At 36.9% G+C, this 26030-nt stretch overlaps 1 protein-coding gene across 4 annotated transcripts in view; it reads right to left on the reverse strand.

Annotated features, from left to right (window-relative positions):
- Nucleotides 1-26030, reverse strand: part of PTPRD (protein tyrosine phosphatase receptor type D) — a 2510439-nt gene that overhangs the window by 1506755 nt on the left and 977654 nt on the right. For all 4 annotated transcript variants that reach the window (XM_066257235.1, XM_066257234.1, XM_066257236.1 and 1 more), the window contains one exon: nucleotides 15707-15745. The gene's annotated coding sequence lies outside the window, so the exon portion shown is untranslated. The remainder of the gene's footprint in view (nucleotides 1-15706; nucleotides 15746-26030) is intronic.

Raw genomic sequence — 26030 nt, forward strand, 5'->3', positions numbered from 1 at the left:
TATAAAGGAAATGTACCTCAACATAATAAAGGCTGCATATAAAGGGCAGGCCTTGTTTTGACTGAAGGGAGTTGAGTGCCTAAATAAATAAATAAATAAATAAATAAAATTGAATGTCATGTATGATGGGTCCACAGCTAACATCATACTGATAATTTTCTTAAAAGAACAGGAGAAAGTAAAGGATGTATACTCTTACCACTTTTATTCAACCTAGTATTCAAAGTCCTTACCATAGCAAATAGGTAATCAATAGAAAGGAATAAAATTAGAAAGGAAGAGAAAAACTATTAGAAGCAATAAACAAATAAAATTGCAGGACACAAAATCAATATACAAAAGTCTACTGCTTTCCCTTACACCAACAATGAATCTTCAGAAAATGAATTGTAAAAAAACAACTCCTTTTACAATTGCAAGAACAACAAAAAATATCTAGGAATAAATTTAACGAAGAATGTGAAAATTATAAAAGATACCAAAAACTACAAAGCATTATTGAAAAAAATTAAAAAAGACATAAAGAAATGGAAAAAATATTTTATGAGATGGACTGGAAGAATCAACACAGTTAAAAGGGCTATATACCCAAAGCAATATACAAATTTAATGCAATCCCCATCAATATCCTAATGCCAGTTATCAAAAAAAGTAAAGCAAAAAATCACCAGATTTGTACTGAATCATAAAAAACCCTGAATAGCCAAAGCAATCCTGAGATTAAAGAATAGAACTAGAGATATCACACTACATGACTTCATATACTACAGATCCATGATAACCAAAATGGCATTGCCCTGGCAGGAAAACAGACGTATAGACCAATGGAACAAATCGAGAGCCCAGAAGTAAAACCACATATATATGAACAAATAATCTTTGATAAAAGAACCCAAAACACATGATGGAGAAAAGAAAGCCTCTTCAATAAGTGGTGCTGGGAAAATTGGAAAGCCACATGCAAAAGAAAGAAACTTGACTACAGTTTGTCCCCATGCACAAAAAATAATTCCAAATGGATCAAAGGCCTATATATAAGATCTGAAATAATAAATCACACAGAAGAAAACATAGGTACTAATCCCTTGGACCTTGGCTGCAGAGAACATTTTAGGTATTTGACCTCAAAGGCAAAGGAAGTAAAGGCAACAATAAATGAATGGAACTGTATCAAACTAAAAAGTTTCTGCACAGCAAAAGAAACTAACAACAAAACAAACAGACAGCCAACCAAATGGGAGTTGATATTCATAAACAACAGCTCTAATAAGGGGTTAATATCCAAAATATATAAAGAACTCACAAAATTCAGCAACAAACAAGCAAACCAATTAAAAAATAGGAAGAGGACCTAAACAAACACTTCTCCCAAGAAGACATACAAATGGCCAACAGATATATGAAAAAATGCTATCTTCGCTAGCTATTAGAGAAATGCAGATCAAAACTACAATGAGATACCACTTCACACCTGTTAGACTGGTTATTATTAAGAAGATAGGCAATAACGAGTGTTGGAGAGGCTGTGGAGGAAAAGGAATCCTCATTCACTGCTGGTGGGAATGTAAACTGATACAGCCATTATGAAAGAAAGTATGGTGGTGCCTCAGAAAATTAAGAATAGAACTACCTTATGACCCAGCAATCCCTCTACTGTGTACCTACCCAAAAAACTTGAAAACATTGGTACGCAGAAACACATGAACCCCATGTGCACTGCTGCATTATTCACGGAGGCTGACACATAGAAACAACCAAAATGTTCTTCGATAGAAAATTGGGTAAAATAGATGTGGTACACATATATTTAATAGAATACTACACAGACACAAGAAATAATGACATAGTGCTATTTACCACAACATGGATGGACCTTGGGAATATTATACTAAATGAAATAAGTAAATCAGAAAAAGCTATATCACACATAGGTGGGATATAAAACTGAGACTCATGGATATAAATAAAAGTGAAGTGATTATTAGGGGGGAGGATGAGGGAGGGGAGAAAAGAGTGATAAATATATAGTGATAGAAAATGATTTTATTTAGGGTGGTGGGAACACAGCACAGTCAGCAGCTTAAAGTCTATAGAAATGTTCACCAAACCCTATGTATTCTTGTTGATCAATGTCATCTCATTAAATTTAATTCAAAGTTAAAAAAAATTCAAGAAAAATAAAAGGTAGAAGTAAAACTTTGGTTACTTACAGATGATATAATATTATACACAGAAAACTCTAAAGACCCCACCAAAATCTGTTGGAACTATAAACAAATTCTGTAAAGTTATAAGATATAAAATTAATATATAAAACCTGCTGTACTTTAATACACTAATAATTAAATAGCAGAAAGAAAAATAAAAAAAAATCTCACTTATAATTACCTCAAAAAAATAAAAATACTTAGAAATAAATTTAACCAAGAAAATAGAAGACCTGAATAATGAAAGTTATAAGATACTGATGGAATAAGTTAAAGAAGATTCAAATAAATGAAAATATATTTTATGATTGTGGTTTTCAAGATTTAATATTCTTAAAATTTCATATTACATAAAGGAATCTACAGATACAATAAAAACACTGTCTAAATCAATGGCATCCTATCCTAATAAACTATCCTAAAATTTGTATGGAACAGAAGTGTCTGACTCAACAAAGAAATTTTGAGAAATAAGAGCAAAACTGGAGGCATCATACTCTCTAATTTCAAACTATATTACAAAACTCTAGTAATTAAAACAGTAGGGTATTGGCATTAAAACAGACACATACTTCAATGGAACAAAACAGAGAGCCCAGAAATAAAACTACACACATATGGTAAATTATTACAAAGGAGCCAATAATATATAATTTAAAAAGACAATCTCTTCAATAAATGGTGCCTTAAAAGCTAGACCGCCACATGCAAAAGAATAAAACTACACCACTTTCTTGCTTCATACAGAAAAATTAACTCAAAATGGATTAAAGGCTTGAACATAAAACCTGACACCATAACACTCTTTGAAGAAAACAGTAAGACATCAGATTTGGTGATATTTTGCTTCTGACCCCAAAAAGCATTTGGAAAAACAAAACAAAACAAAACAAAAACAAGATCTCTTTAAACAGTGTCTGCACAGCAAAGAAAAGACAACCTCCTAAATGGGAGTAAATATTTGCAAATCATATATGAGTTAATATCTAAAATATAAAGAACTCATAGAACTCAATAGCAGAAAATAATAGAAAAATCCAATTAAAACTAGAGAACCTAGACATTTTTTCTTAGAAGACATATAGATGGCCAACAGATACATGAAAAGATGCTCAATATATCTAATTATCAAGAAAATGAAAATCAAAACTACAATGAAATCTATTACCTCACACCTGTTTGAATGGCTATGATCAAAAAGAAGAAATACCAAGTGTGGAGAAGAGGAAACTCATGTGCACTATTGATGAAAATATAAATTGGTATGCCACTGTAATAAAAAACAATATGGAGTTTTCTCAAAAATTAAAAACAGAATTGTCATATGAGCCAGCAACTCTATTCTAGGTATTGACCAGAAGAAAGTGAATCATTAACTTAAAAAGACATTTGCACCTCTATGCTAACTGCAGTATTATTTACAATAGCCAATATATGAAAACAACCTAAGTATTCATCATTGAACAGATGGATAAAGGAAATATGATATTATGCATAAACACACACACAAGGGACTATTATTTATAGCCATAAAAAGGAGAAAATTCTGTCATTTGTGACAACATGAATGGACCCTGAGGGCATTATGCTAAGTGAAATAAGAAATTGACAGTTTTGGTTCATTTCTAGAATCAAAGGACACATACCTGTATCAGATAAAATGAAAGAGATAGAAAATACAACAATTAAATACATAAAAATCTTCATCTTCAGAAAAAGTTAGATATAGTTATTTGATATGTAGATAGAAAAATACATCACAATATTTAGAGAATGCATTCATTTATAACAATGAGTTCTTTCACCTCCATATTAAAAAGAACGTATTTTAAAAGTACTATTCCATGCAGATTTTACGCAGAAAGCTGGAAGGTTGAAGACTATTGTAAATTGTAAACTCAACTGATTTTGTAATTCTATATAAAATAATTTAATAATCACACATGTGCCAATAAAACTTTTTAATGAGTTTATCTTTTACTTTAAAGATATATAAAATCATTAATTTTCTTGGTTACTTTGGTGGCCATTTCAATCAGGATCTTAAAAGTTCAGTTTTGAAAATAAAAGAAACGGAAGAAATAATTTAAAACAAAGGTACCCTGTGATACCAGGGGAAAGTTTTACCATGGATAAGGAGCAGCTGCACTTATTTCATAGCACTACCCCTATATTCTTTGACAATTTAGGGGATGATGAAAATAAGCAGCCAGTTTTCTGTGGATAGAAGCAATTAATCTTGGAATGGTAAACACTTCCTTTTCAATTATCAGACACTCCATTTATAAAAAGAATATGAGAACGTACGAACTACTTGATACTTTTGTAATAATACTCTTTCATAGTAAAAGCATATATTGTAAGACATGACAAAAAAATTACAGTGGAAATACTTGGAACAGAAATCCATTTTTTTCTCAAGTAAATATTGAGTATAAATACTCATCATTCCTAACTTTCCAGAAAATATCATCTGCAAAATTGACAACATAACTTTGGTGAACTGAGTGTTGGTGTGAAACCACTGTGGCTTTGAGGAATTCTCTCCTTTTCTATTAAGGAAGAAAGTAAAATAGCAGTATTCTTTTTACAACCACAAAATGCTTCCATAGTATGTCAAGGGATAGAAATACAAAATAAATATTTGTGTTTCCACTGGCATTCTGTGAACAAAGTACACCAAGTATGTTCTTTTATAAGAGAAAATGACATTGAAAAATGAGTATAAAACAAGATTAACATTAAAACAAAATGCCATCAGACCGTCAGGACTTTTACATTCAACTCTACATTAATTTGGTGAGAATGTAAGAAGACATCTGTAACTGTTTACTCAGATATACAGGTGTGATGAGTCTGAGTCTATTCAAAATAGATCATCAGGCGGGGAATTAATTTACACACAGATTCATTTCACAGATGAGAAAACTGAGATTCAGTGACTCTAAATTGTCAGAAGTCATATAAGAAGTCAACAGTAGAACTGGCCTACTACAGAAGCACAAGGAGCATGAAGATGTTCCCGGATCATAATATCATTTCCAAAGTCATAGTTTTTCAAACCAACAATAAGTCTTGTTGCTTTAAGTTCCTCTTTAAAGATATGAAGGTAAACATTTTAACTCAAGACAAACATAGGAACTTGCCACAATTATGAAATCTATTATGATATCTAAGATTTTACTTATTAAAATTTAAACTTGCAAATTATATGCTAAAGAACTACTACCTGCTCAAAAGAAATACTGTAAAATAATAACAACACAAAGTAAAACCCCTAAAATGATCCTCCTAAATGTAACAAAAGAGAAGATAGAAATATATTCTTTTTAATGAGAAAAAAACATCTTATTCCTTAATGAGAATTAATCAGAATAAAATCATGTCAGAACAAAACTTGAATTACGGGTCTGTGTTCTAAAAGGAATACATGTTCAACCATGGAAACATGATTTATCTTTCTTTTTCTTTTTTTTTTTTTTTTCTATTTTCTGAAGCTGGAAACAGGGAGAGACAGTCAGACAGACTCCCGCATGCGCCCGACCGGGATCCACCCGGCGCACCCACCAGGGGCGATGCTCTGCCCATCCTGGGCGTCGCCATGTTGCGACCAGAGCCACTCTAGCGCCTGAGGCAGAGGCCAAGGAGCCATCCCCAGCGCCCGGGCCATCTTTGCTCCAATGGAGCCTTGGCTGCGGGAGGGGAAGAAAGAGACAGAGAGGAAGGCGCGGCGGAGGGGTGGAGAAGCAAATGGGCACTTCTCCTGTGTGCCCTGGCCGGGAATCAAACCCAGGTCCTCCGCACGCTAGGCCGTGATTTATCTTTCACTAACAGCAGACTTTTTTTTTTTTTTACCTCAATATCACATACTTGGCAAGTGAATAGGAAAAGCCTTTGATGAGCTAAAATGCAGAGATACTACTGTGTCAGGCAAATGTACAACTTCACCAATATCATTCTAAGTGTGACTTTAAGATTCTGGAATGATAATTTCAGACATTTCAAATCTCCCCACAGAGATTTTAAAGAGATAGACACTGGGTGGCATAAGTTACCATCAACATCTCAGTTGTTTGCTGCTCAGGACATTTCTGTTGTTGGAAAGGTGCATTAATCAAATTAGCACTAAGAATTATAGCACTAAATCATCTCAATATACTGGAAGGTAGAATGAAAAGTTGCCAACAAAGACACAAAAACAATACAATCTAAGCTCTTATATAAATTGATCTGTGAATACTAAGCAACTTTTTTACATGTAGTAATTTAAAGCATGGTTTTGCTTATTTCTATGCATGAATGTTTGTAAGAGAGGCTTGTCAATATAGTTACCATGTGAGGGTTTTTAAAAAAAAATTATTTTATTTTTATTTTTTATTAATTTTAATGGGGTGACATTAATAAATCAGGGTACATATGTTCAAAGAAAACATCTCCAGGTTATCTTGTCATTCAATTATGTTTCATACTCGTTACCCAAAGTCAAATTGTCCTCTGTCACCTTCTATCTGGTTTTCTTTGGGTCTCTCCGCACCCCTCTCCCTCCCTCTCTTCCCCCTCCCTCCGGTAACCACCACACTCTTGTCCATGTCTTTTAGTCTTGTTTTTATGTCCTACCTATGTATGAAATCATGCAGTTCTTAGTTTTTTTCTGATTTACTTATTGCACTCTGTATAATGTTATCAAGATCCATCCATTTTGTTGTAAATGATCTGATGTCATCATTTCTTATGGCTAAGTAGTATTCCATAGTATATATGTACCACATCTTCTTTATCCAGTCATCTATTTATTGATTTTAGAGAGGGGGAGAGAGGGAGAGAGAGACAGAGAGAAAGAAATGGGGGGAGGAGGGAGAATCCACTCTTAGCAGTTGCTTGTGGTATGTGCCTTGACTGGGCAAGCCCGGGGTTTTGAACCAGCGACCTCAGCATTCCAGGTCGATGCTCTGTCCACTGTGCCACCACAGGTCAGTCTGTCCAGTCATCTATTGAAGGGCTTTTTGGTTGTTTCCATGTCTTGGCCAACAGATATATGAAAAGATGCTCATCTTCATTAGTTATTAGAGAAATGCAAATCAAAACTACAATGAGATACCACCCCACACCTGTTAGACTAGCTTTTATCAACAAGACAGGTAATAGCAAATGTTGGAGAGGCTATGGAGAAAAAGGAACCCTCATCCACTGTTGGTGGGAATGTAAAGTAATACAACCATTATGAAAGAAACTATGGTTGTTCCTAAAAAAACTAAAAATAGAACTACCATATGACCCAGCAATCCCTCTACTTGGTATATACCCTCAAAACTCAAAAACATTGGTACATAAAGACACATGCAGCCTCATGTTTATTGCAGCATACATAGTTCACCATGTGAGGCTTTAATGTAGTCCCTTTACCCAGGTTTCTTGATTTCCATTTCAGAATAGAAAACATTTATAATTATCACATACATGTTCTAGAAAAAAATAGCCACGTTTTCTCTTTTTCATGAAGAAACATTTGAGAAACTTTCTGTGACAAATCCATTCATGAAAATTAATGACAAAAATTATACTATTGCAAGAAATTTCAGTGAGAATAAGAGAATTATTTTTAAAAACACTGAAAACAAAAAATGATTATATATTAAAAGAGAAAGTTTTTCTATCAGTACAGTGCTTTGAGTAATATAGCAACTATATAGCTACCTAAATATGAAACATGAATTGGCCCCAGCTGGTTGGCTCAGTGGTAGAGTGTGGGCCTGGCATGTGGAAATCCCTAGTTCAATTCCCGGTCAGGAACATAGGAGAAGTGGCCACCTCCTCCTCCACCCTTCTCTCTTCTCTCTTCTCTCTCTCCTCTCTCCTCTCTCTCTCTCTCTCTCTCTTTCTCTCTCTCTCTTCCTCTGTCTTCTCCTGCAGCCATGGCTCAGAAGGTTTGAGCAAGTTGGCCCTGTGTGCGAGGATGGCTCCATGACCGTGCCTCAAGCGCTGAGATGGCTCAGTTGCTGAGCAATGAGGCAGTGGACACACATTGGCCTGGTATGGGGTTTGCCCTGTGGATCCCAGTAGGGGCACATGCAGGAGTTTGTCTCTGCCTCCTTCACTCTCACTTCCCTTGAAAGGAAAAAGAACGGCCCTGGCCTGTTGGCTCAGTGGTAGACGTCGGCCTGGCATGCAGGAGTCCTGGGTTCGATTCCCGGCCAGGGCACACAGGGGAAGCACCCATCTGCTTCTCCACCCCTCCCCTTCTCCTTCCTCTCTGTCTCTCTCTTCCCCTCCCGCAGCCGAAGCTCCATTGGAGCAAAGATGGCCCGGGCGCTGGGGATGGCTCCTTGGCCTCTGCCTCAGGCGCTAGAATGGCTCTGGATGCAGCAGAGTGATGCCCCAGAAGGGCAGAGCATCGCCCCCTGGTGGGCATGCCAGGTGGATCCTGGTCGGGCGCATGTAGGGGTCTGTCTGACTGCCTCCCCGTTTCTAGCTTCAGAAAAATGAGAGAGAAAAAAAAGACAAAAGAAAAAGAAGCATGATTTACTTGACTTGTTTTAATTTTAGGCAAGAAATAGAAATCCTACGCTGTTTTATGGAGTGCTCACACATCTATTTAACAGAGCATAAGTGTGTCATAGCATACCAAAACCAACATTATCCCAGAATTAATCTTCTATTGTGGTCTTTCTTAGAAAACTCCTTAGTTATTCCTCTATTCTATCCTCCATCAAAGAAATCCTCACTTCCGCAGATCCATGTGCTAACCCTGCAACTGCCACCACCCACATGTGTCAAGCCTTTATATGTCTTCTATATCTAGAAAGCAATACAAATTTCTGGGCTATAAAGAGTATCTCAAAAGCAAAGAGAGGCTCAATTAGGGTTATCATTCTGGGGTAGGTAGCCATTGGTAGGACAGTGTAAAATGTTATATATTTACTCCTACTAGCATAGACCGAATTCCCATAAAGCCCACTCACTTTGCCACTTACCACTGCTCAACACCTTCAGCAAGATACTATACTTATTTTTAAGCATGATCTTTTAAAAATCATTTTAAGTGTCTATATGGTCTATTTTATATTTTTACTTAAGGGAGCATACAAAATAAAGTGCAAATTCAAAACATTTTTGTGGTTGTAGCAAAAATCTGTGTATATGTCAAAAACACAAATATGTATGTAGGATATCATGCATGCCTGAAAATCAGTGGTCATTTTACGAATAATGCTCTCAATGTGTTATGAATAGAACTACATTTTTGGTAAAAATATTTAAATAAATAAAAAATATAAATATTGTAGGACTAATTACTCTAATTAGAGCAGCCACATATAGACAAAGCAAAAATATTCCATATCAATAAAAAATAAATAGGCAAAAAGATAGGGTTAGGGTTGACAGTGAACCAATATTTCTTTGTGAGGATAATGATAAACAAAAGTATATAAGCTTGCTGACAAATTTTATGCCTATGTTTCTTTCTGAAAAATTAAACATATTGCTAATATTGCCTTTCTTCAATCTCATTACCTTTTCATGTTCCTCTGTTTCTCCTTTATTTCTAAAATTGTGAAAGACATTTCTCCTACTAACATAAAAAAGGAAATAATTCAGCATCAACTAGAAATGATACAAGGAAAGACACTGTCATATGTCTTAATATGTTTATGGACAACTTTTCAAAATGTGCATATTTTTTCATAATAGAGTTTGTATTGCAGGAATGGTTTCAGACTAGGCAATGATTCCCCAAAATGTAAATGACTGTTCTAGAATCTTTTTCAAGAATAAAGGGCAAGGGAAGAGCAGCTGACAGGGCATCAGCTACAAATCAAAGTGATTCCCTGGCACCACATGATATTGTTAGACACTAAGTTTAGAGGGTGAAGTACCCAAAAGAAAGAGAAAGCAGCCTGATGAGGTGGTGGCACAGTGAATAGAGCATCAAACTGGAACATAGAGGACCCAGGTTCAAGACCCCAATGTCGCCGGCTTAAAAATAGGCTCATCCAGCTTGAGAGCAGGGTCGCTGGCTTGAGCATGGGATCATAGACATGACCCCATGGTCTCTGGCTTGAGCTCAAAAGGTTGCTGGTTTGAAGTCCAAGGTCACTGGCTTGAGCCCATGGTCACTGGCTTGAGCAGGGGGTCACTTGCTCTGCTGTAGCCCCCAGATCAAGGCATATATGAGAAAGCAATCAATGAACAACTAAGGTGCTGCAAAGAAGAATTGATGTTCCTCATCCTTCTCCCTTCCTGCCTGTCTGTCCCTATCTGTCCCTCTCTCTGTCTCTCTGTCTCTGTCACAAAAAAAGAAATGTAGAAAAAAAAACCCTCAATAAGTAATAAATAGGAAACTTTAAAAAGTTGTTTAAAAACTATTAAAATATTTCTATTTTGGTGAACACCTGGAAAAGTACTGCTTGACTTAGGACAGCAGGCAAAAAGTCAAGCAGGGGATGCCGTGCTTAATTAACCACAAAATCTTCTTTTCAATATATAATTAATAAGATAGATAGTATCAGAAGATTTTGTAGAATCCTTATTTAAATTATTTTCATAAAACCATTTATTAATATTCTACAGCAGATAAAAGTGTCTTAAATGAAATGTAGCTGGCTTAACATTCCACTAAAATGATACTTTTCCACATAGTTCGAATATTGAAATATTGAAGCTAACAGAAGTCAGCTAAATGAACAAATATGGAAATGCTATGTCAGTCTGAGGAGCAAAGTATAGCCATAAAATATGTTTGCTCAATACCAAAGATATATGTTTTAAACACAAGTAGTCACCTCAAAATGAAATGTGCTGCCTTAAGGTTTTTTGAATTTTAAGATCAAGTTGAAATTAGGTGAGAGAAGCAGCAGATACAAGGTTAATGGAAATTGTTGAAAGATGGATTAAATTCCAGATGTAATGACTTTGACTTCTTAAAAGTTGAATAACCCTGGCAGTTGGCTCGGTGGTAGACCATCAGCCTGGCGTGTGGAAGTCCCGGGTTCGATTCCCGGCCAGGGCACACAGGAGAGGTGCCCATCTGCTTCTCCACCCCTCCCCCTCTCCTTCCTCTCTGTCTCTCTTTTCCCTTTCTGCAGCTGAGGCTCCATTGGAGCAAAAGATGGCCCGGGCCCTGGGGATGGCTCCTTGGCCTCTGCCCCAGGCGCTAGAGTGACTCTGGTTGCGACAGAGCGTCGCCCCGGATGGGCAGAGCATCACCCCCTGGTGGGCATGCCGGGTGGATCCCAGCCGGGCGCATGCGGGTATCTGTCTGACTGCCTCCCCGTTTCCAGCTTCAGAAAAATAAAAAAAAATAAAAAGTTGAATAAATATTATAGAGGCAGATTTTATTGTTCCACAATTGTTTATAGACTCTTAATGGTTGGCAGGATATACTTCATGAGCCATAATTTTTGTGCCCTATTCTTTGGTATTTTGTTTAAATCTTTTCAGTTCTAGGTAATTGCATATAATCATTTTTGATATTTAGTGTTATGCGTGAAGAAAAGGGGTTATGTTTAATTAATTAGTTGTAGAAATAATATAATCTGGTATGTTGGTGGCACTTAAATTAGTACATATCTTTAAAAGTAAAAAACAAGACAACATACAGAGATTTCCATTGTAAATGGCAAGAGAAAAAGGACCAGACAGAGGAGGAGGGGATATTATGTCAGGGCTTTCCAAACACTAAAAAGTTAAGTATAGATTATTCTAAACATCATACTAAAATAAAATAATCTAAGACATGGAGACTTTTTAAGATGGAAAAAGAAAGTGGTTGTTATATGGTCTTTAATATGCATTGTTACTGAATGCTAGTTAATATTAAAAGACTAAAACTACTATTACTGGTATGCTGTTAATTTTTCAACTGGAAAGCATGTTATTTTATATTTAAATACATGCCTTATATTGTCCTTATTTTCATCTAAGTATACTTGGTAAGTAAATAATAGATGATTTTTATTAAATATTTTAGTACAGATTTTCCAAGGCTTTTATTTAGGGGGCCCCATATTGCCTGCTATGCTAAGTACTTACTTCAGATTATTAGGTGACAGTCAAAACAGAACTATTTATAGTCACAAATAAATAAATACAAAAAATAATATTTCCATCACATACTTTTAGAAACATTACTCCAGATTTCAAAATAACTCCAACACTATGAGGCTGATTTTCCCAAGAACCATTTGATTAATTTGGGCAAGGTTCACGTTGCTGTAACACAATAGTACCCCCCCTCCCTACACACATAAATCAACTCAGTAGCTTAAAAAATAATAATTTGCTTCTTGTTCTTATAGGTTGTCTGTGCAAGAGAGAGACTTCCCACAGAATCTATCTTCCATCAGGTGACTCAGGGATTCAGGATGAATTATTCTGTTGCTCTCTTATCTTCAATTGATGCCCCTTCTACAGATGCAGAGAAAGACTAGAAAAGTACATGAAGGTTTTTCACTTCCTCTTCCCAGAAATAATATACTTCACTTCCATTATTCCTTGTCTGAAAGTAGTCCTATGACCCTATTTTATGGTCAGGTGGAGAGAAAATATAATCTCCCATATGCTCAAAAGTGAAAGGAAACCCAAATATTATTGTGCACTAACAATGTTTCTCACACTATTCTTTTGATTTCCAGTAAACTTCTGTCCCATCAAGGAAAAGGGAAACAATAAAAGCCCTAAAACAAATGCTCATAAATTTAGTCTACAGTAACTGTCAAAAAAATAAAAATTAAAATCACTGCAATTATTCAGAGCACATAATATGACAGTCCTTGAATGTCATTTATATTACCCAATCTCTAGCAGATTGTTTGCACAAAATGTTACTCAATATATTGTAAAAAAATGAATAAATAATGAAAGTATTATTACTTTTTTTGATCTCTGAATATATAATTTATGTTTATATAATGACAATTTATGTCAGGATAAAATGCTAACAGTGATGATGACAGACTTCATGCTTTCAAATAATTGTAGGTACAAAGATTAAATCTCATTTCAGTCATTTATGTATCAATTTTCTTAAGGGCTAAAGATCAGGGTCAGTACTCTAATACATATGGAATTAGATTTTATTATAATAAGCTTACTGAAGTAAGTTTTCTTTAGGTAGGTGTCTTGTGGAGTCTTTGGAGTCCTAGGAGTAAAATTGAAATCTCAGCATCATGATTATTTAGTGACTGTAGATGAACTAATTAAACTCTCAGACCCTTAGTTGGCTCAGCTCTAAAGAGGTGAACAAAATAAATGCCTCAAAGTATGATTTGAAGGTTGAAATGAGACTAGACAGAAAAAGAACCCAGCATAGCACTTGATGTACAGTGAATGTTTAAAAATATGTACTCCTTTCAACTGTACATAATAGTTCATCTGTTATTATTTTGACCTCTTAAAAGGTCCAAACTCCAGGTGCAGAGAATAAAATTTGTGAATTAGAACAGATTGTCAAAACTGCACACACACACACATATAAAACTCAGTGAACTGGAAGCATTAAACATATCTTATATAAGTTAAAAATGCTGCAATAAGTTTTTTGTAAATATTTTAACTTCAATATGGGCAATGTTAGCTCTTCGTATTGAAGTGAATTTTTATTGCTGGCATTTAATTCTAGAGTAAATATTTTTTTAGCTTTAGAGTTATATGATAATAAAATAGAGTACACATTAATTAATTTATTTTATAATATTTTTCATATTATCAATTTCATTTCAATGTTATGGTTTGAATTTTATATTTTTTTCTCTAAAGTACACTCAAATACATAGTTTTAGATAGTGGATTATGTAATTCAGAATTTGTTTCAGATAATACTACACATATTAATAATCCTCCATGTTCATGTTAGTTTCCTTTAAAAATCATAATTTTATCTATAATTATATATATATGTAGATGGAGGCAAACAACTATAGAAATAAAATTTTAAGTTTGATCGTTTTAGGTATAGTTAAGATCCTAAATAAATTACTCAATTGAAAATATTTCCTGGGGAACTACCAAACACAAAGAAATATGTTAGGTTATAAATAGCACAAGATGATATGATTACCTTACTTAACATGCTTGCAAAATTGCTGAGTAGAAACTATGCCACACAACACAAGCACCTTAAAATATGTACTAGTATAGGTAAAGTGCTACATGATCCTGAAATAAATAATTCAAGAATATTATAATTCAAAAGAGTAGTCTTCCTGGAGAAAATGGAAGTTAGACTTGGCCTTGAGGATTGAAAAGAAAAGAAATAGGTGTATGAGCAGATAGAGAAAATATTCACAAAAGGAGAAATAGTAGCAGTGGGAGCTATGAAAGTAAAGAACTGATCAATCTGATCAGCTTTAAGTTTTCTTGGTATGAACTCAAGGAGTGGACTGAAATAGCACAGAAAAGATATCAGATGACAGAAGGTATTAGTTGAGAGACCCTGAAAACATTTGGGAGTGAGGCAATGTACAATAACAACATGCTGGACTCTCACCACCCTCTCATTCTAATAGAGCCATAACCAGTTATTATTATAGAATGGTGTATAAGACCATATTCCTGCAGTCTATCAAGTTGATATTTCATATTACTCTTGGCTGGGTATTCTAGGAAGGGTGACTCTAGAAATCATGAACATTGTGGACTACCAGATTTCACAAGAATAAGAATCCAAGCTAGAGTACTCTTTAATAAATTAAATTAGATAAAATATGAGATAAAACATATTTTATAACCTTACATAGGTTCACAGCATGGTAGGAGTCCAATATAAGAACTTGAATACAAGCACTATTTCAAGAATTTTTGAAAGAAAAAGGGAGGCACTGGGTAAAGTCTAAAATGAATATAAAAGATGTTGTTTGGGAAAATACAGCTTAATAGAAAACCTTCTTCCTTAACCAGTCCATTTTTATTTTTAAGTAAACACTCTATCTTTCCCATGCCGATAATATATGTACCAGACAAATACCTCATAATTTTAAGTTTCTTTTGTAGAAAAGAGCAGTGCTTTCAATGTGTTTCTGGTTCCATAAAATGTAAACTATAATATCAATAATGTAGCAATGAAAAACTTTTTAAAAATTCAGTTATTACACTCAGCCCCTCTATGGTTTTTATCTTGCTATTGCATTTGGTATTATTTAAAATAAAATTTCTCAAGTTGACATGTTCTGCATCTTACCTGAATAATCCTCTCTCTTATCTCAGACTCTTTCAGTGATTTTTATTTCCTGAAGAAACAAATTCTACCCTTCTATTAAATACTCTTCTTACCCATAAAGTTAAATCTTCAAGTATGTGGATTTATCAGAGAATCCTGCATGGGTTAAAATGAAGTTGACCTTCTTCAATTGGTTTTATGAGATTAAATCACTCTCAAGGGTTGAAAATGAGGGGAGAATTAGGAAAAAGAATTAAGCCTGACATAGAAAGAAAGCCATTCTCCAAAGTTTTGTGGTACAGGAAACAAAAATATTGACAATACTACAGAAAAAAATGTATCCTACCAGGTTTTTGAAGTCACCAGATGATCCAGGAGTCCAAGCCTAATAAAAAACAAAAAATATGAAAGGCAGAAAGAAAAAAAGAGGTCTTTTAGTTTCCTGTTTTAAAAATATATACAATAAAAACTTAAAATTCTATATCATTATTACATTTATAAATATTGTAGAATGATGAAAATGCTTTAGGATATATATATATTTGTTTAGTTTTGTTTTACTTAAATTGAACTGTTTATTTAATCTCATGTTTTGTCATTATACAAAGAAAGAAAATATAGTCTAAATCCTTAATATACATTTCTAATTATTCAGGTAACCACAAAATTATTCATTTAAAATATGTAAGTACTCAAAAGAGAGTAGACTATTATTAAATATATTTTTAAATCCTTTAATATTCATTACATATATTTAATTTTCTTATGAGCAAGGCAAACCAAGCTTCATTTTTTAAATGTTTCATATTTTTCTGCCTTGCTTGTTATCAGACAGTAATTAGTGTTTGCTTTGACTCATTTTTGAAAAGTAAATTAATGGCAGATAGTACAATGATAAAAATAAAAGCATTTTAAATTTAATTTTCAAATTATATTAAAATGCAGACTATATTTTTAAATAGTATTTGAAGTTCAAATGAAAGGCAATATCTGAACAGCACACATTCCCCAAGAGAAGACCCAGCACCCGCCATGGGATGCAAAGATTTCATAAATGTTGTCCTGTGTAAAGGCAAAGACAAACATTTGAGGCCTTTTATAAACACACCTGCCTACCTCTGTGTTTGAGCAGGAATATTGAAATTCTAATATTTATTATAATAAAATAAAGGAGATTTTTAAAAAACTTATGATGATCACCTTTTCTTTTTACTTTGGGAATCAAGTTTGAAACTTCATTTGTTCAGATATTCAAATACCTATCATTCCTTGAAAGAGAGTGAAGAATACAATAAATGATGAGTTGAACCTACGTGTGCTTGTCTGTGCATATAAACATGTGTATGCATTTTAGTCTCTGAACATTTCAATTAGGTTCCAAACCAAAATTATATATGTACATAACGTGAGGTTAATAATAAAATTTTCATAGAATTAATCTTTAAATTCTTTCTCCAGGGCTTCATGTATTTATGAAGACTAGCAGTTCATTTGAAAACAGCAAATAAGGATTTTTTGTTGTATTATGATAGACTCTTGGATATTCCCTAACCTGTCTTCAAGGTGTAAGTGGATGGTTTGTCACCTGGAAGTCTCTGTCCATGGGTCTTAGTTCTGCTCATGAGAACCATAGAAAAATTCAGTTATCTTGTCTTTCCTTTTCAAATTTGAGTAATTTTTTTCTTATGACTTATAAACCACATGAGAAACTTGGAAAATTCAAATGTATATAGCTTAACAAACTATCACAGAGGAAATGTTCATGTAATCACTGGTTAGATCAAGAACTAGAACATGATGAACACATAGAAGCCTGCAGCTTGTTCACACATATACTCAACATGTATGTATGTGTATATATACACACACACACAGGTATATCCAGAGTATATACACTGAGCACATACAGGGTGTGGCAGAAGTAGGTTTGTAGTTGTGAGTAAAAAAACAACAACACAAAAAACAGAGTATATCCTTATTATTATTGTATTATTTACCATATAAACAAAGGTGCACCTACTTGCTCTACCCTGTATATAAACATTTACTTAACATGAAAAATTTGAATTCACTTGATTACTTTTTGTTTGTTATGCTAAAGTACAGGTCCAAAATAAAATACAAACCACCTGAGGCAACACAGATGTATGTGCAGGGGTTTCAGATCCTTCAGAAGGAGGGAGCCATGTTGTACAGCTATGAACACAGAAACTGAAAGGTCAAAGCTTGTACTCTAACTCTACTGCTTCTGAGTCTATTAATTTAGAAAATTTATCTAAACCTCAGTGTCCTAATCTACAAAAGGGTCATCTTAATACCTAGTTCCCACAGCATTGCTATAAGGATAAGTATCCTTGTGAAGGTACCTAGGACAGTGCCTGTGCCAGAGTGAAGGCTCATAAGTTTAGAAAAACCTGAACCTGAGATACAGCCTGACTTTCCAAAGAACTCATTTCTTTGGTACCATGAATAATGCCCTATTCCTCAATGCCATCAGTGTAGTCAGTTGCTCACAGCCCATATCCTCTTCCCTTCACAGAGTCATAACTTGTACTTGGAAGAAGGGATAAAAACATCACACATACGATATATCCCACACTCCCAGTCACTCTGCTGTGCACCCAAAGCTCAAACCCCTAAATGTACATTTTAGGATTCTTCGGATTGGATAGATTGCCCTTATAAAGATTAAGAGTGGGCTTAACAGGTTTGTTTTAGTGTCAAGTATGTCTTGGTTTTTTATTTTTTTAAATTTTATTGATTATATTGGATGATATTGGTTAATAAAAATATATAGGTTTCAGGCAACAGTTCCGTAACACATCATCTGTATATTGCATTGTGTGCTCACCACAGCTGTCACATCTCCTTTCATCACCATTTATTCCCCATTTACCCTCTTCTACCTTATCCCCACCCCTCTTTCCCTCTTGTGAACACCACATGTTTGTCTATGTATATGCCTGGGTCCTCCACACCCAGCATTTTGTCATAAAAGAGCAGTGACCTCATTCCTGACATGATTTGTGACCTCACTTCCCGATGACAGAGCCCAGCAGTTGGAACCTGGTAACCAAGCAGTCACATTCTGAACAGACCCCAGTCAGCTCATTTGACTAGAGACATTCGGAGAGAGAGGATGTTCTCTTGTTGTCTTCCCCGCTCGCAGGGCCGTCGCCCTCAAAAAAGCCACAGTGATAGCATGTTCAGCCGCTGCTGTCGCTGGATCTGCACTCAGTCCAGACGCCTGTGGCCCTTTTCACGGCGGGACCCAGAGGTAACACAGGGAGGCCTGGCGTGGTTCTGTTCGGGCCAGGCCACCACTCTAATCCCACTTGAGGAGTGCTGTGTCCCCTCCCTGTGTGTGTGTGTGTGTGTGTGTGTGTGTGTACGCGTGCGCACGCGAGTTGTGTACGTGTGTGTATGTGTGTGTAGCACAGGGGTTCACGTGGGGAGGACCTGCCCAGCCAAGAACAGGCAGGAGTGGAGGGCGCTGTCAGAATCCTGGGGTGTCTGCCATGTTCACACCCAGGTCAGGGCTGACTGGGGGCCTGCAGTGGACAGCACCATCTGCCAGCGGTTTATTCTGAGCCCTGGAGGGGAACGTCCTTCCCCTGGGCGAGGTCTGTGCAGACACAGGGCTGGGCCTGATCAGGGAGCGGAATGTCCAGTGGGCAGAAGCAGCAGCCACTAGGGCCAGGCAGTGCTTCATGTCCCTGGACTAGCTGCTGGTCACTGTCACTGTCCATCATAACACAGAACACGGCGGAAGAAGCTGGTCAGTGGAAACTCCCATCCTGTCTCCACCCATGAGGGGCAGGAGGGCCACACCATCCAGGGCCAGAGCAGGCTGGAAGTGAGGGTGGCCACCTGGGGTCTAGGGAACAGGGCTCATGAGTGACCAAAGCAACTGCCCAGGCTCCACAGGCAACTCACAATTTCTGACTTCACCCTGCAGCAGCCTGCCCAAGTGAAGAGAGCCGGCCCAGAGGACCTGGAGCCCAAGGACATGGAGCCCAGGGACTTAGAGCCAAAGGGTGAGAATGTAGGGGTGGGGGTGGGGGTTGGAGGTGGGGAGCTTCTGGGGAGGGGTCAGTGGCAGACACACAGGGAGCAGACTAACCTCAGACTGCCTGTGGGGGTGGGGAGTAGGTCCAGTGGTGGGTACTGGGCTAAAGCTTCTCTGGAAGGCTCTGGAGTGTTCTTTCTTTGGGGGGAAGGCACATAGAAATGCAGGTACGCAGGTGATCTTTATTTTTCTAGCAACTCCTGCTCCAGCCCAGGACGTAGCGCCAGCTGTTCTCTGTTCATCACCTGAGGAGCCAGACCCAGCGGCGGACCCAGAGGTTGCTCCAGATCAGGAGGGCTGTCCCCCTCCCACTGCTGGGCCCGCTCCCACTGCCGGGCCCGCTCCCACAGCCGGGCCCCCTCCTACAGCCGGGCCTCCTCCCGCGGTCGACCCAGCGGTAGCTCCGGGGCCGGGGCCAGCCTGTGCTGTGTCTCAGGAGCTCCCTGAGGAGGCCCCACCAGCCGACCCTGAAGTACCCTCCCCAGAAACTGCCCTGGTTCCAGCCAGACAGGGGGCCCTGTCTGTGGAAAATGGCTCAGGGCCAGCTGTACAGCCACTTAGTACTCAACAGCTACTCCAAATGTTTGTTGCTCTACCTCCCGAAGTAATGGAACAATTTATAATTTTTATCCTTTCCCTTCGTATTCATTACAGTAGGATGTATTTATGTCCTCTTAATAAAATTTAAAAGTTACTGCATTCATTTTAAATTGTGCCATTCCTGAGCATGAAGTACATTCATGCTCCTGTGCAAGCATCACCACTGTCTAGTTGCAGAATGTCTATTTGCAGAATGTTCCATTGTCCCAAAAGGAAACCCTGCACTTAAAGTACTTATTCCCTATTCCTCCTGCCCCTGGCAACCCCTGATCTTCTTTCTGTGTCTGCTTCTTTATCTATTCTGGATGTTTTCTATAAATGGAATCTCACAGTGTGTGTGTGTGTGTGTGTGTGTGTGTGTGTGTGTGTGTCTGCTCACATATTTTTATTTGTTTTCATCTAAAATATCATTTGGTTTATTTGAAAGGGCAATCACAGAGGGATTAGAGATCATATGTTAAAAATAAAATACCCTTTTAGTAAGTATGTCCATAATCAAGGGTAGAGACTGCTGTGCTAAGTGTGACCCCAGGGCTAGAAGCCAGTCAGGACTATTCCAAAAAATTCAGGAGGCAGAAAGGTTCTCAGGCTCATTTAACAAGGCCAGCATCATCCTAATATGAAAACCAGATAAAGACACTATAAGGAAAGAAAATCATAGGCAAATACCTCTGATACATGTAGATTCTAAAATTCACAACAAAATATTAGCAAACCGAATCTAGCAATACATTAAAAAGGTCATATATCATGATCAAGTGCAATTTCTTTTTGGGAGGCTAAGCTGGTATAATACCTGCATTATACACCACAGAAAAAAATCAATAATACAAATTTTATGATTATATCAATAGATACAGAAAAATTATTTTTTGAAATCTAGCATCTACTATGGATAAAAACTCAGTCAAGTGGAAATAGAGGGAATATTTTTCAACATAGTAAAGACCATATATGCCAAATCCACAGCCAACATTATACTCAATGGGAAATAGCTACAAGCATTTCTCTTAAGATCAGAAAGTAGATATGAATGTCCTCTTCCACTACTAATACTCAACATAGCACTAGAAGACTTAGCAACAGTGATCAGACCAAGAAGAAGAAATAAAAGACTTCGAAACTGGAAAGGAAGAAGTAAAACTGGTATTATTTGCTAATGATACCATGCTCATACTGTACATAGGGAATCCTAGAGATTATACCAAAAAATTACATGAAATGATCAAATAATTCTGTAAAGTAGCAGGATAAAATATAAATATCCAGAAATCAGTCATATTTTCATATACCAATACTGACAGAAAACTAAGAAAATAATCCAATTTCCAGTTGTATAAAAAAAAAAACCACTTAAGAATAACTTTAACCAAAGATTTAAAAGATTCATACTTAGAACATTATAACACAGTGAAGAAAGAAACTGAAGACACACATAAGTATAAGCATACACTATGTTCATTGATGGGAATATTTAACATCATTATAATGTCCATACTGAGAGAGATCTTAAATGGTGCACAGTAGGTGGAAGATTAATTCCCCCCCTCCTAGGACCAAACTGAAATTACAAGTAAATTACAGAACAATCATCCTGAATAACATTCTAAAGAATAGTTAAAGAAGTTTCAAAGCTAAAATTTACAGACGAAGCCACATTGAGACTGAGTGCAGAGAAGTTAAATGGTTGGCCTCACAGGGCTAGTGAATGAGGTCTGGTACAATATCTCAGTTAAAGGGCATTCTTCCTGAGAAGCGTGGGGTCTAAACCCCCAGTTGGACTCCTTATCCTAGTGTATCAGAGCCGGAAAAAGGTGTTTAAATACCATCTGGATGTAAAAAGCAGTGTGGTTTCTGTCCACTTGGGATAGAACAGGAGTCATTGGAGATATAGGTACCTTCTTAAAGGGCTAACAAATTTTTGTTTATATCCATTCACTCAAGGCTCTAGTGGATGGAAGATGGAACATACTAGAGAAATCCATGAGGAGAGTCTGGATTTTGTGCCTTTGGGAAGAAAGCTGAATGGACAGCCACCAGTAATCCTACTCTGAGTCATTCTCCCATTCTGCAGATTTCACTTTTCTTGGGTGAAACACTCCCCTCCTTGCAGCATTAGTCTGGGAGAAAGCAGTAGCCCCACTCTCTAAATTCCCTTTGTACTTACACTATTCAGCTTATGCCCTGCTGAGGAGTACAACCAGAGGTTTTTCAGTGACTGAGACAAACAGCCTGCTGACAGGCGGAGGCAGCCAGAGGTGGACCTTGGGGTGCTCGGGAACTCTTGCTGACCTGCCCTTGAGCCTGGTACTGGTAAAAGCCAGCCTTGATATACAGCTTGGTTCTATATAAACACTCATAACTCATACACAGTCCCATCAGGGGCAGCCACAAACTGTGGATTGCTTATAGTTCCAAACAAGTTGCCAAATGCCAGTCACAGGCAGTGTCTTACATTGCTTGTACCAGAGTCACTCCAAAGAGGCCTAGAACCAAAAAACTCAGTGGCCAGCTTCAGACAACATCAGAGCAGGATCTAATAAGCTTCAAAAGCAGCATATCTAAAGGGAGATCTTGGCAGGCTCCAAACACTGCTGAGGCAAATTCTACTTTATGTTGTCAGTTCTTGCAGAGCAACACGCATGCTGGATTGGGACTGAGCCTCAAAGGAAGTCAGTCTGAGGTTCAATCTCAGGCATAAATGGGCCAATAATAATAAAGACTCAATTACAACATCATGGCTCACAGAACCCAGTCAAGGGATATTCCTAGAGCATCCAGATCCAGTGATCAAGGAGACTGCAACTCTAGATCTCACAGTACACAATACTACATAAGGCCACCCCTAGTAGACATACATAATACATAGAAACAAATACAGAGGCAGCCAAAATAGGGAGACTAGAAAGGACATAGGAACCATAAAAAAAAAACCCAGGCAGGAATAAATAATAAAACATCTGGCATCAAGAATACACTGGAAGGAATAAACTGCAAGCTGAACGTTGAATACAGGTATTGATAGACTTACGACCTATGCAACTTATGACCATTCGATTTTACAATCACAATCGCTAGCCACGACTGATCCATGTCTGGCAGTGCAAACATTGCCCAGCTGGGTGTACAACAGTGCTGGCCAATAAAATGTTTCATACATGTATATATATTTTGATATATTTTGCAATTGGTAAAATGTTTCCTGTGGTATTTTTAACACCTGTATATTATATTTTTGTATGCACCTGTATTTTGTAATTCTGTATGTTTTGCAAATATTAAACCAGTTGTACTGGTAATGCAGTGTTTTACTTAAACCTGACGAATGTAAAAATAAGAAACAAAATGGTGTGGAGATGATAAAAATGGCATAAAATTAAAAAGATAATTATGATATATAACAATAATGAAAGAAAATTATGATATAGTATGATTTCAATATTTTTATAACATCATTTAACAGTACTATATACATAGCGTACTCAACTTACGACCAAATTGTGTTACAATCGGTCTGTCGGAACCAATCGTGGTTGTAAGTTGAGCACTAACTGTAAGTGATTTGAAAGACAAGGCAGAAAAGAAAACACCCAATCTGACAAGTAAAAAGAAAAAATAATTTAAAAAAATGAAGATAGTTGAAGGGAACATTGGGACAACATGAAGCATAACATTTGCATCATAGGGATACCAGAGGAGAAAGCAGAAATCAGGGAATTGAGAACAAATAAGGTAGAGAATATTTCTGGTAGAACATATTTCTATTTGAAGAAATAATGACCACAAACATCCTTAACCTGGTGGAGGAAAAAAATATATAAGTTCAGGAAGCACAGAGTGTCCAAAACAAATGGACACACAGAGACTCACACCAAGACACATGATAATTAAAATGGCAAACATTAAAGAAAAAGATAAAATCTTAAAAACCTCAAGATATGGTTACTCACCTACAAAAGAACTCCCATAAATCAGCTGATTTCTCAACAGGAACATTTCAGTCCAAAAAGGATTGGCATGAAACATTCCAAGTAATGAAAAACAAGAACCTACAACCACGACTACTTTAACCAGCTAGGCTATATTTAAAATCGAAGGTGAAATAAACAGCTTCTCAGACAAGAAAAGGCTAAGGGAGTTTGTTACCATCAAACCAGTACTACAAGAAATGTTGAAGGGCATGTTTTAAGAGGAGAATAAGAAGGAGGAGGAAGAGAAGAAGGAGAAAGAGGAGGAGGGAGAGAAGGAGGAGTAGGGGGATGGGGAGGAGAGGTGAAAGAGAGGGGGAGGAGAAAGGGGGGCAGAAGAAGAAGAAAGCAAAGAAGAGGAGCAGAAATCTGAGGAAGAAAATAGAGGAACATAGTTGTAACGCCAGTAGCTATGGCCACCATCACAGCCACCTGGCCAATGCAGGTTCACATTTGATTCAGACAGACAGTAATGAAACAACAGAGCCAAGAACTGGTGAGCCATTAGCTTTAATCCTAGCTTGCACCCATTGTGCAAGAAACACACACAGTGGGAAACACTTCCCTTTCCATTCATGGCTCCCAAAGCCACTGACTTATCCAAGGTTCCTAGAATCAAAGGTTTCTACTTCACCAGCCTTATTTACCCCATCTCATTCTCTCTGCTCAAACTCTGTCAAACTGGCTGCTTCTTCAGCCCTCTGCCATCTTGGCTGCTTCTCCTCTCCTCCGCGTGGCCTTTCTCTGCTCTCCTTTATAGCATAGAAATAAAAATCTTTAATCCAATATACAAACAAGGAAGTCTTTGATACAAAGTCACTTATCTGAGGCATAATGGGATTCCTCATGAGTGTGCACCACCCACATCATGCAACAGTCAAGGGTGTGGGGAAAAGCTTAGTCTTAAAACTAAGCCTTAGGCTATAACGACCCAGCCTGCTTACAGCCTGTCCCCCACACCCAATGCAAACTATAAGCGAGCAAACATATATATCATATTTGCAAACTTATTTGACCCACAATAATTAAAAAAATAAAATGGCAATAAATACAGGTCTTTCATCAATTACTTTAAATGTAAATGTCTTAAATGCTTCAATCAAATGACAGGAGGCAGAATGAGTAAGAAAACAAAACCCCCATATATGCTGTCTAAAAAAGACCCATCTCAGAATGAAAAATACACACAGACTAAAAGTAAAGGAATGGAAAAAGATAATTCATGTAACTAGAAAGGGGAACAAAAGCTGAAGTAGCAATACATATTTCTGACAAAATAGATTTTAAACAAAGGCTATATTAAGAGACAAAGAAAGACACTACATAATGATAAAGGGAACAATTCACCAAGAAGATCTATCTCTTATAAACACTTATGTCCCCAACATAGGAGCACCTAAACATGTAAAGCAAATACTGATGGACATAAAGGGAGAGATTGACAGTAATACAGTCATAGTAGGGCATTTAAATACCTATTTTACATTACTGGATATATCTCCCAGACAGAAAATCACACAGTAAATGGTGGCCTTAAATGATACACTAGATCAGGGGTTTCAAACTCGCGGCCCGCGGGCCGCATGCGGCCCGCCGAACAATTTTGTGCGGCCCACAGACTAATCCACGAAGTTCAAAATATTTTGGATAAAATTAAGTAAGCCTAGGGGCCTACTTGTATTTTTCATTTCTCTAGCATCCTAGCTAGATATTAGCTTAGTTAACAGCAGTTGTGATGCGAACTACAGTTTCTGGTCGTTTTGTGACACTGAGTAAACTGCATGTACGATTGTGCTTGTTGTACTGATTTTTTTTTGTTTTCAACTACAGTGAGAAAAGTGTTGCATAACAGTTGCCTTTTGTAGACATAGTGCAGCCCGCCAAAGGGCTGTGATCTTGCTCTGTGGCCCACATGCTGAATGAGTTTGAGACCCCTGCACTAGACCATCTAGGGCAAATTAATTTAATTGATATCTTCAGTGCATTTCACCTCAAAGCAGCAGAAAAAAATATGTATATTTCAGTGCACGTAG

This window comes from Saccopteryx bilineata, chromosome 2 (assembly GCF_036850765.1).
Source record: "Saccopteryx bilineata isolate mSacBil1 chromosome 2, mSacBil1_pri_phased_curated, whole genome shotgun sequence".
In the NCBI taxonomy this organism is placed as follows: Eukaryota; Metazoa; Chordata; class Mammalia; order Chiroptera; family Emballonuridae; genus Saccopteryx; species Saccopteryx bilineata.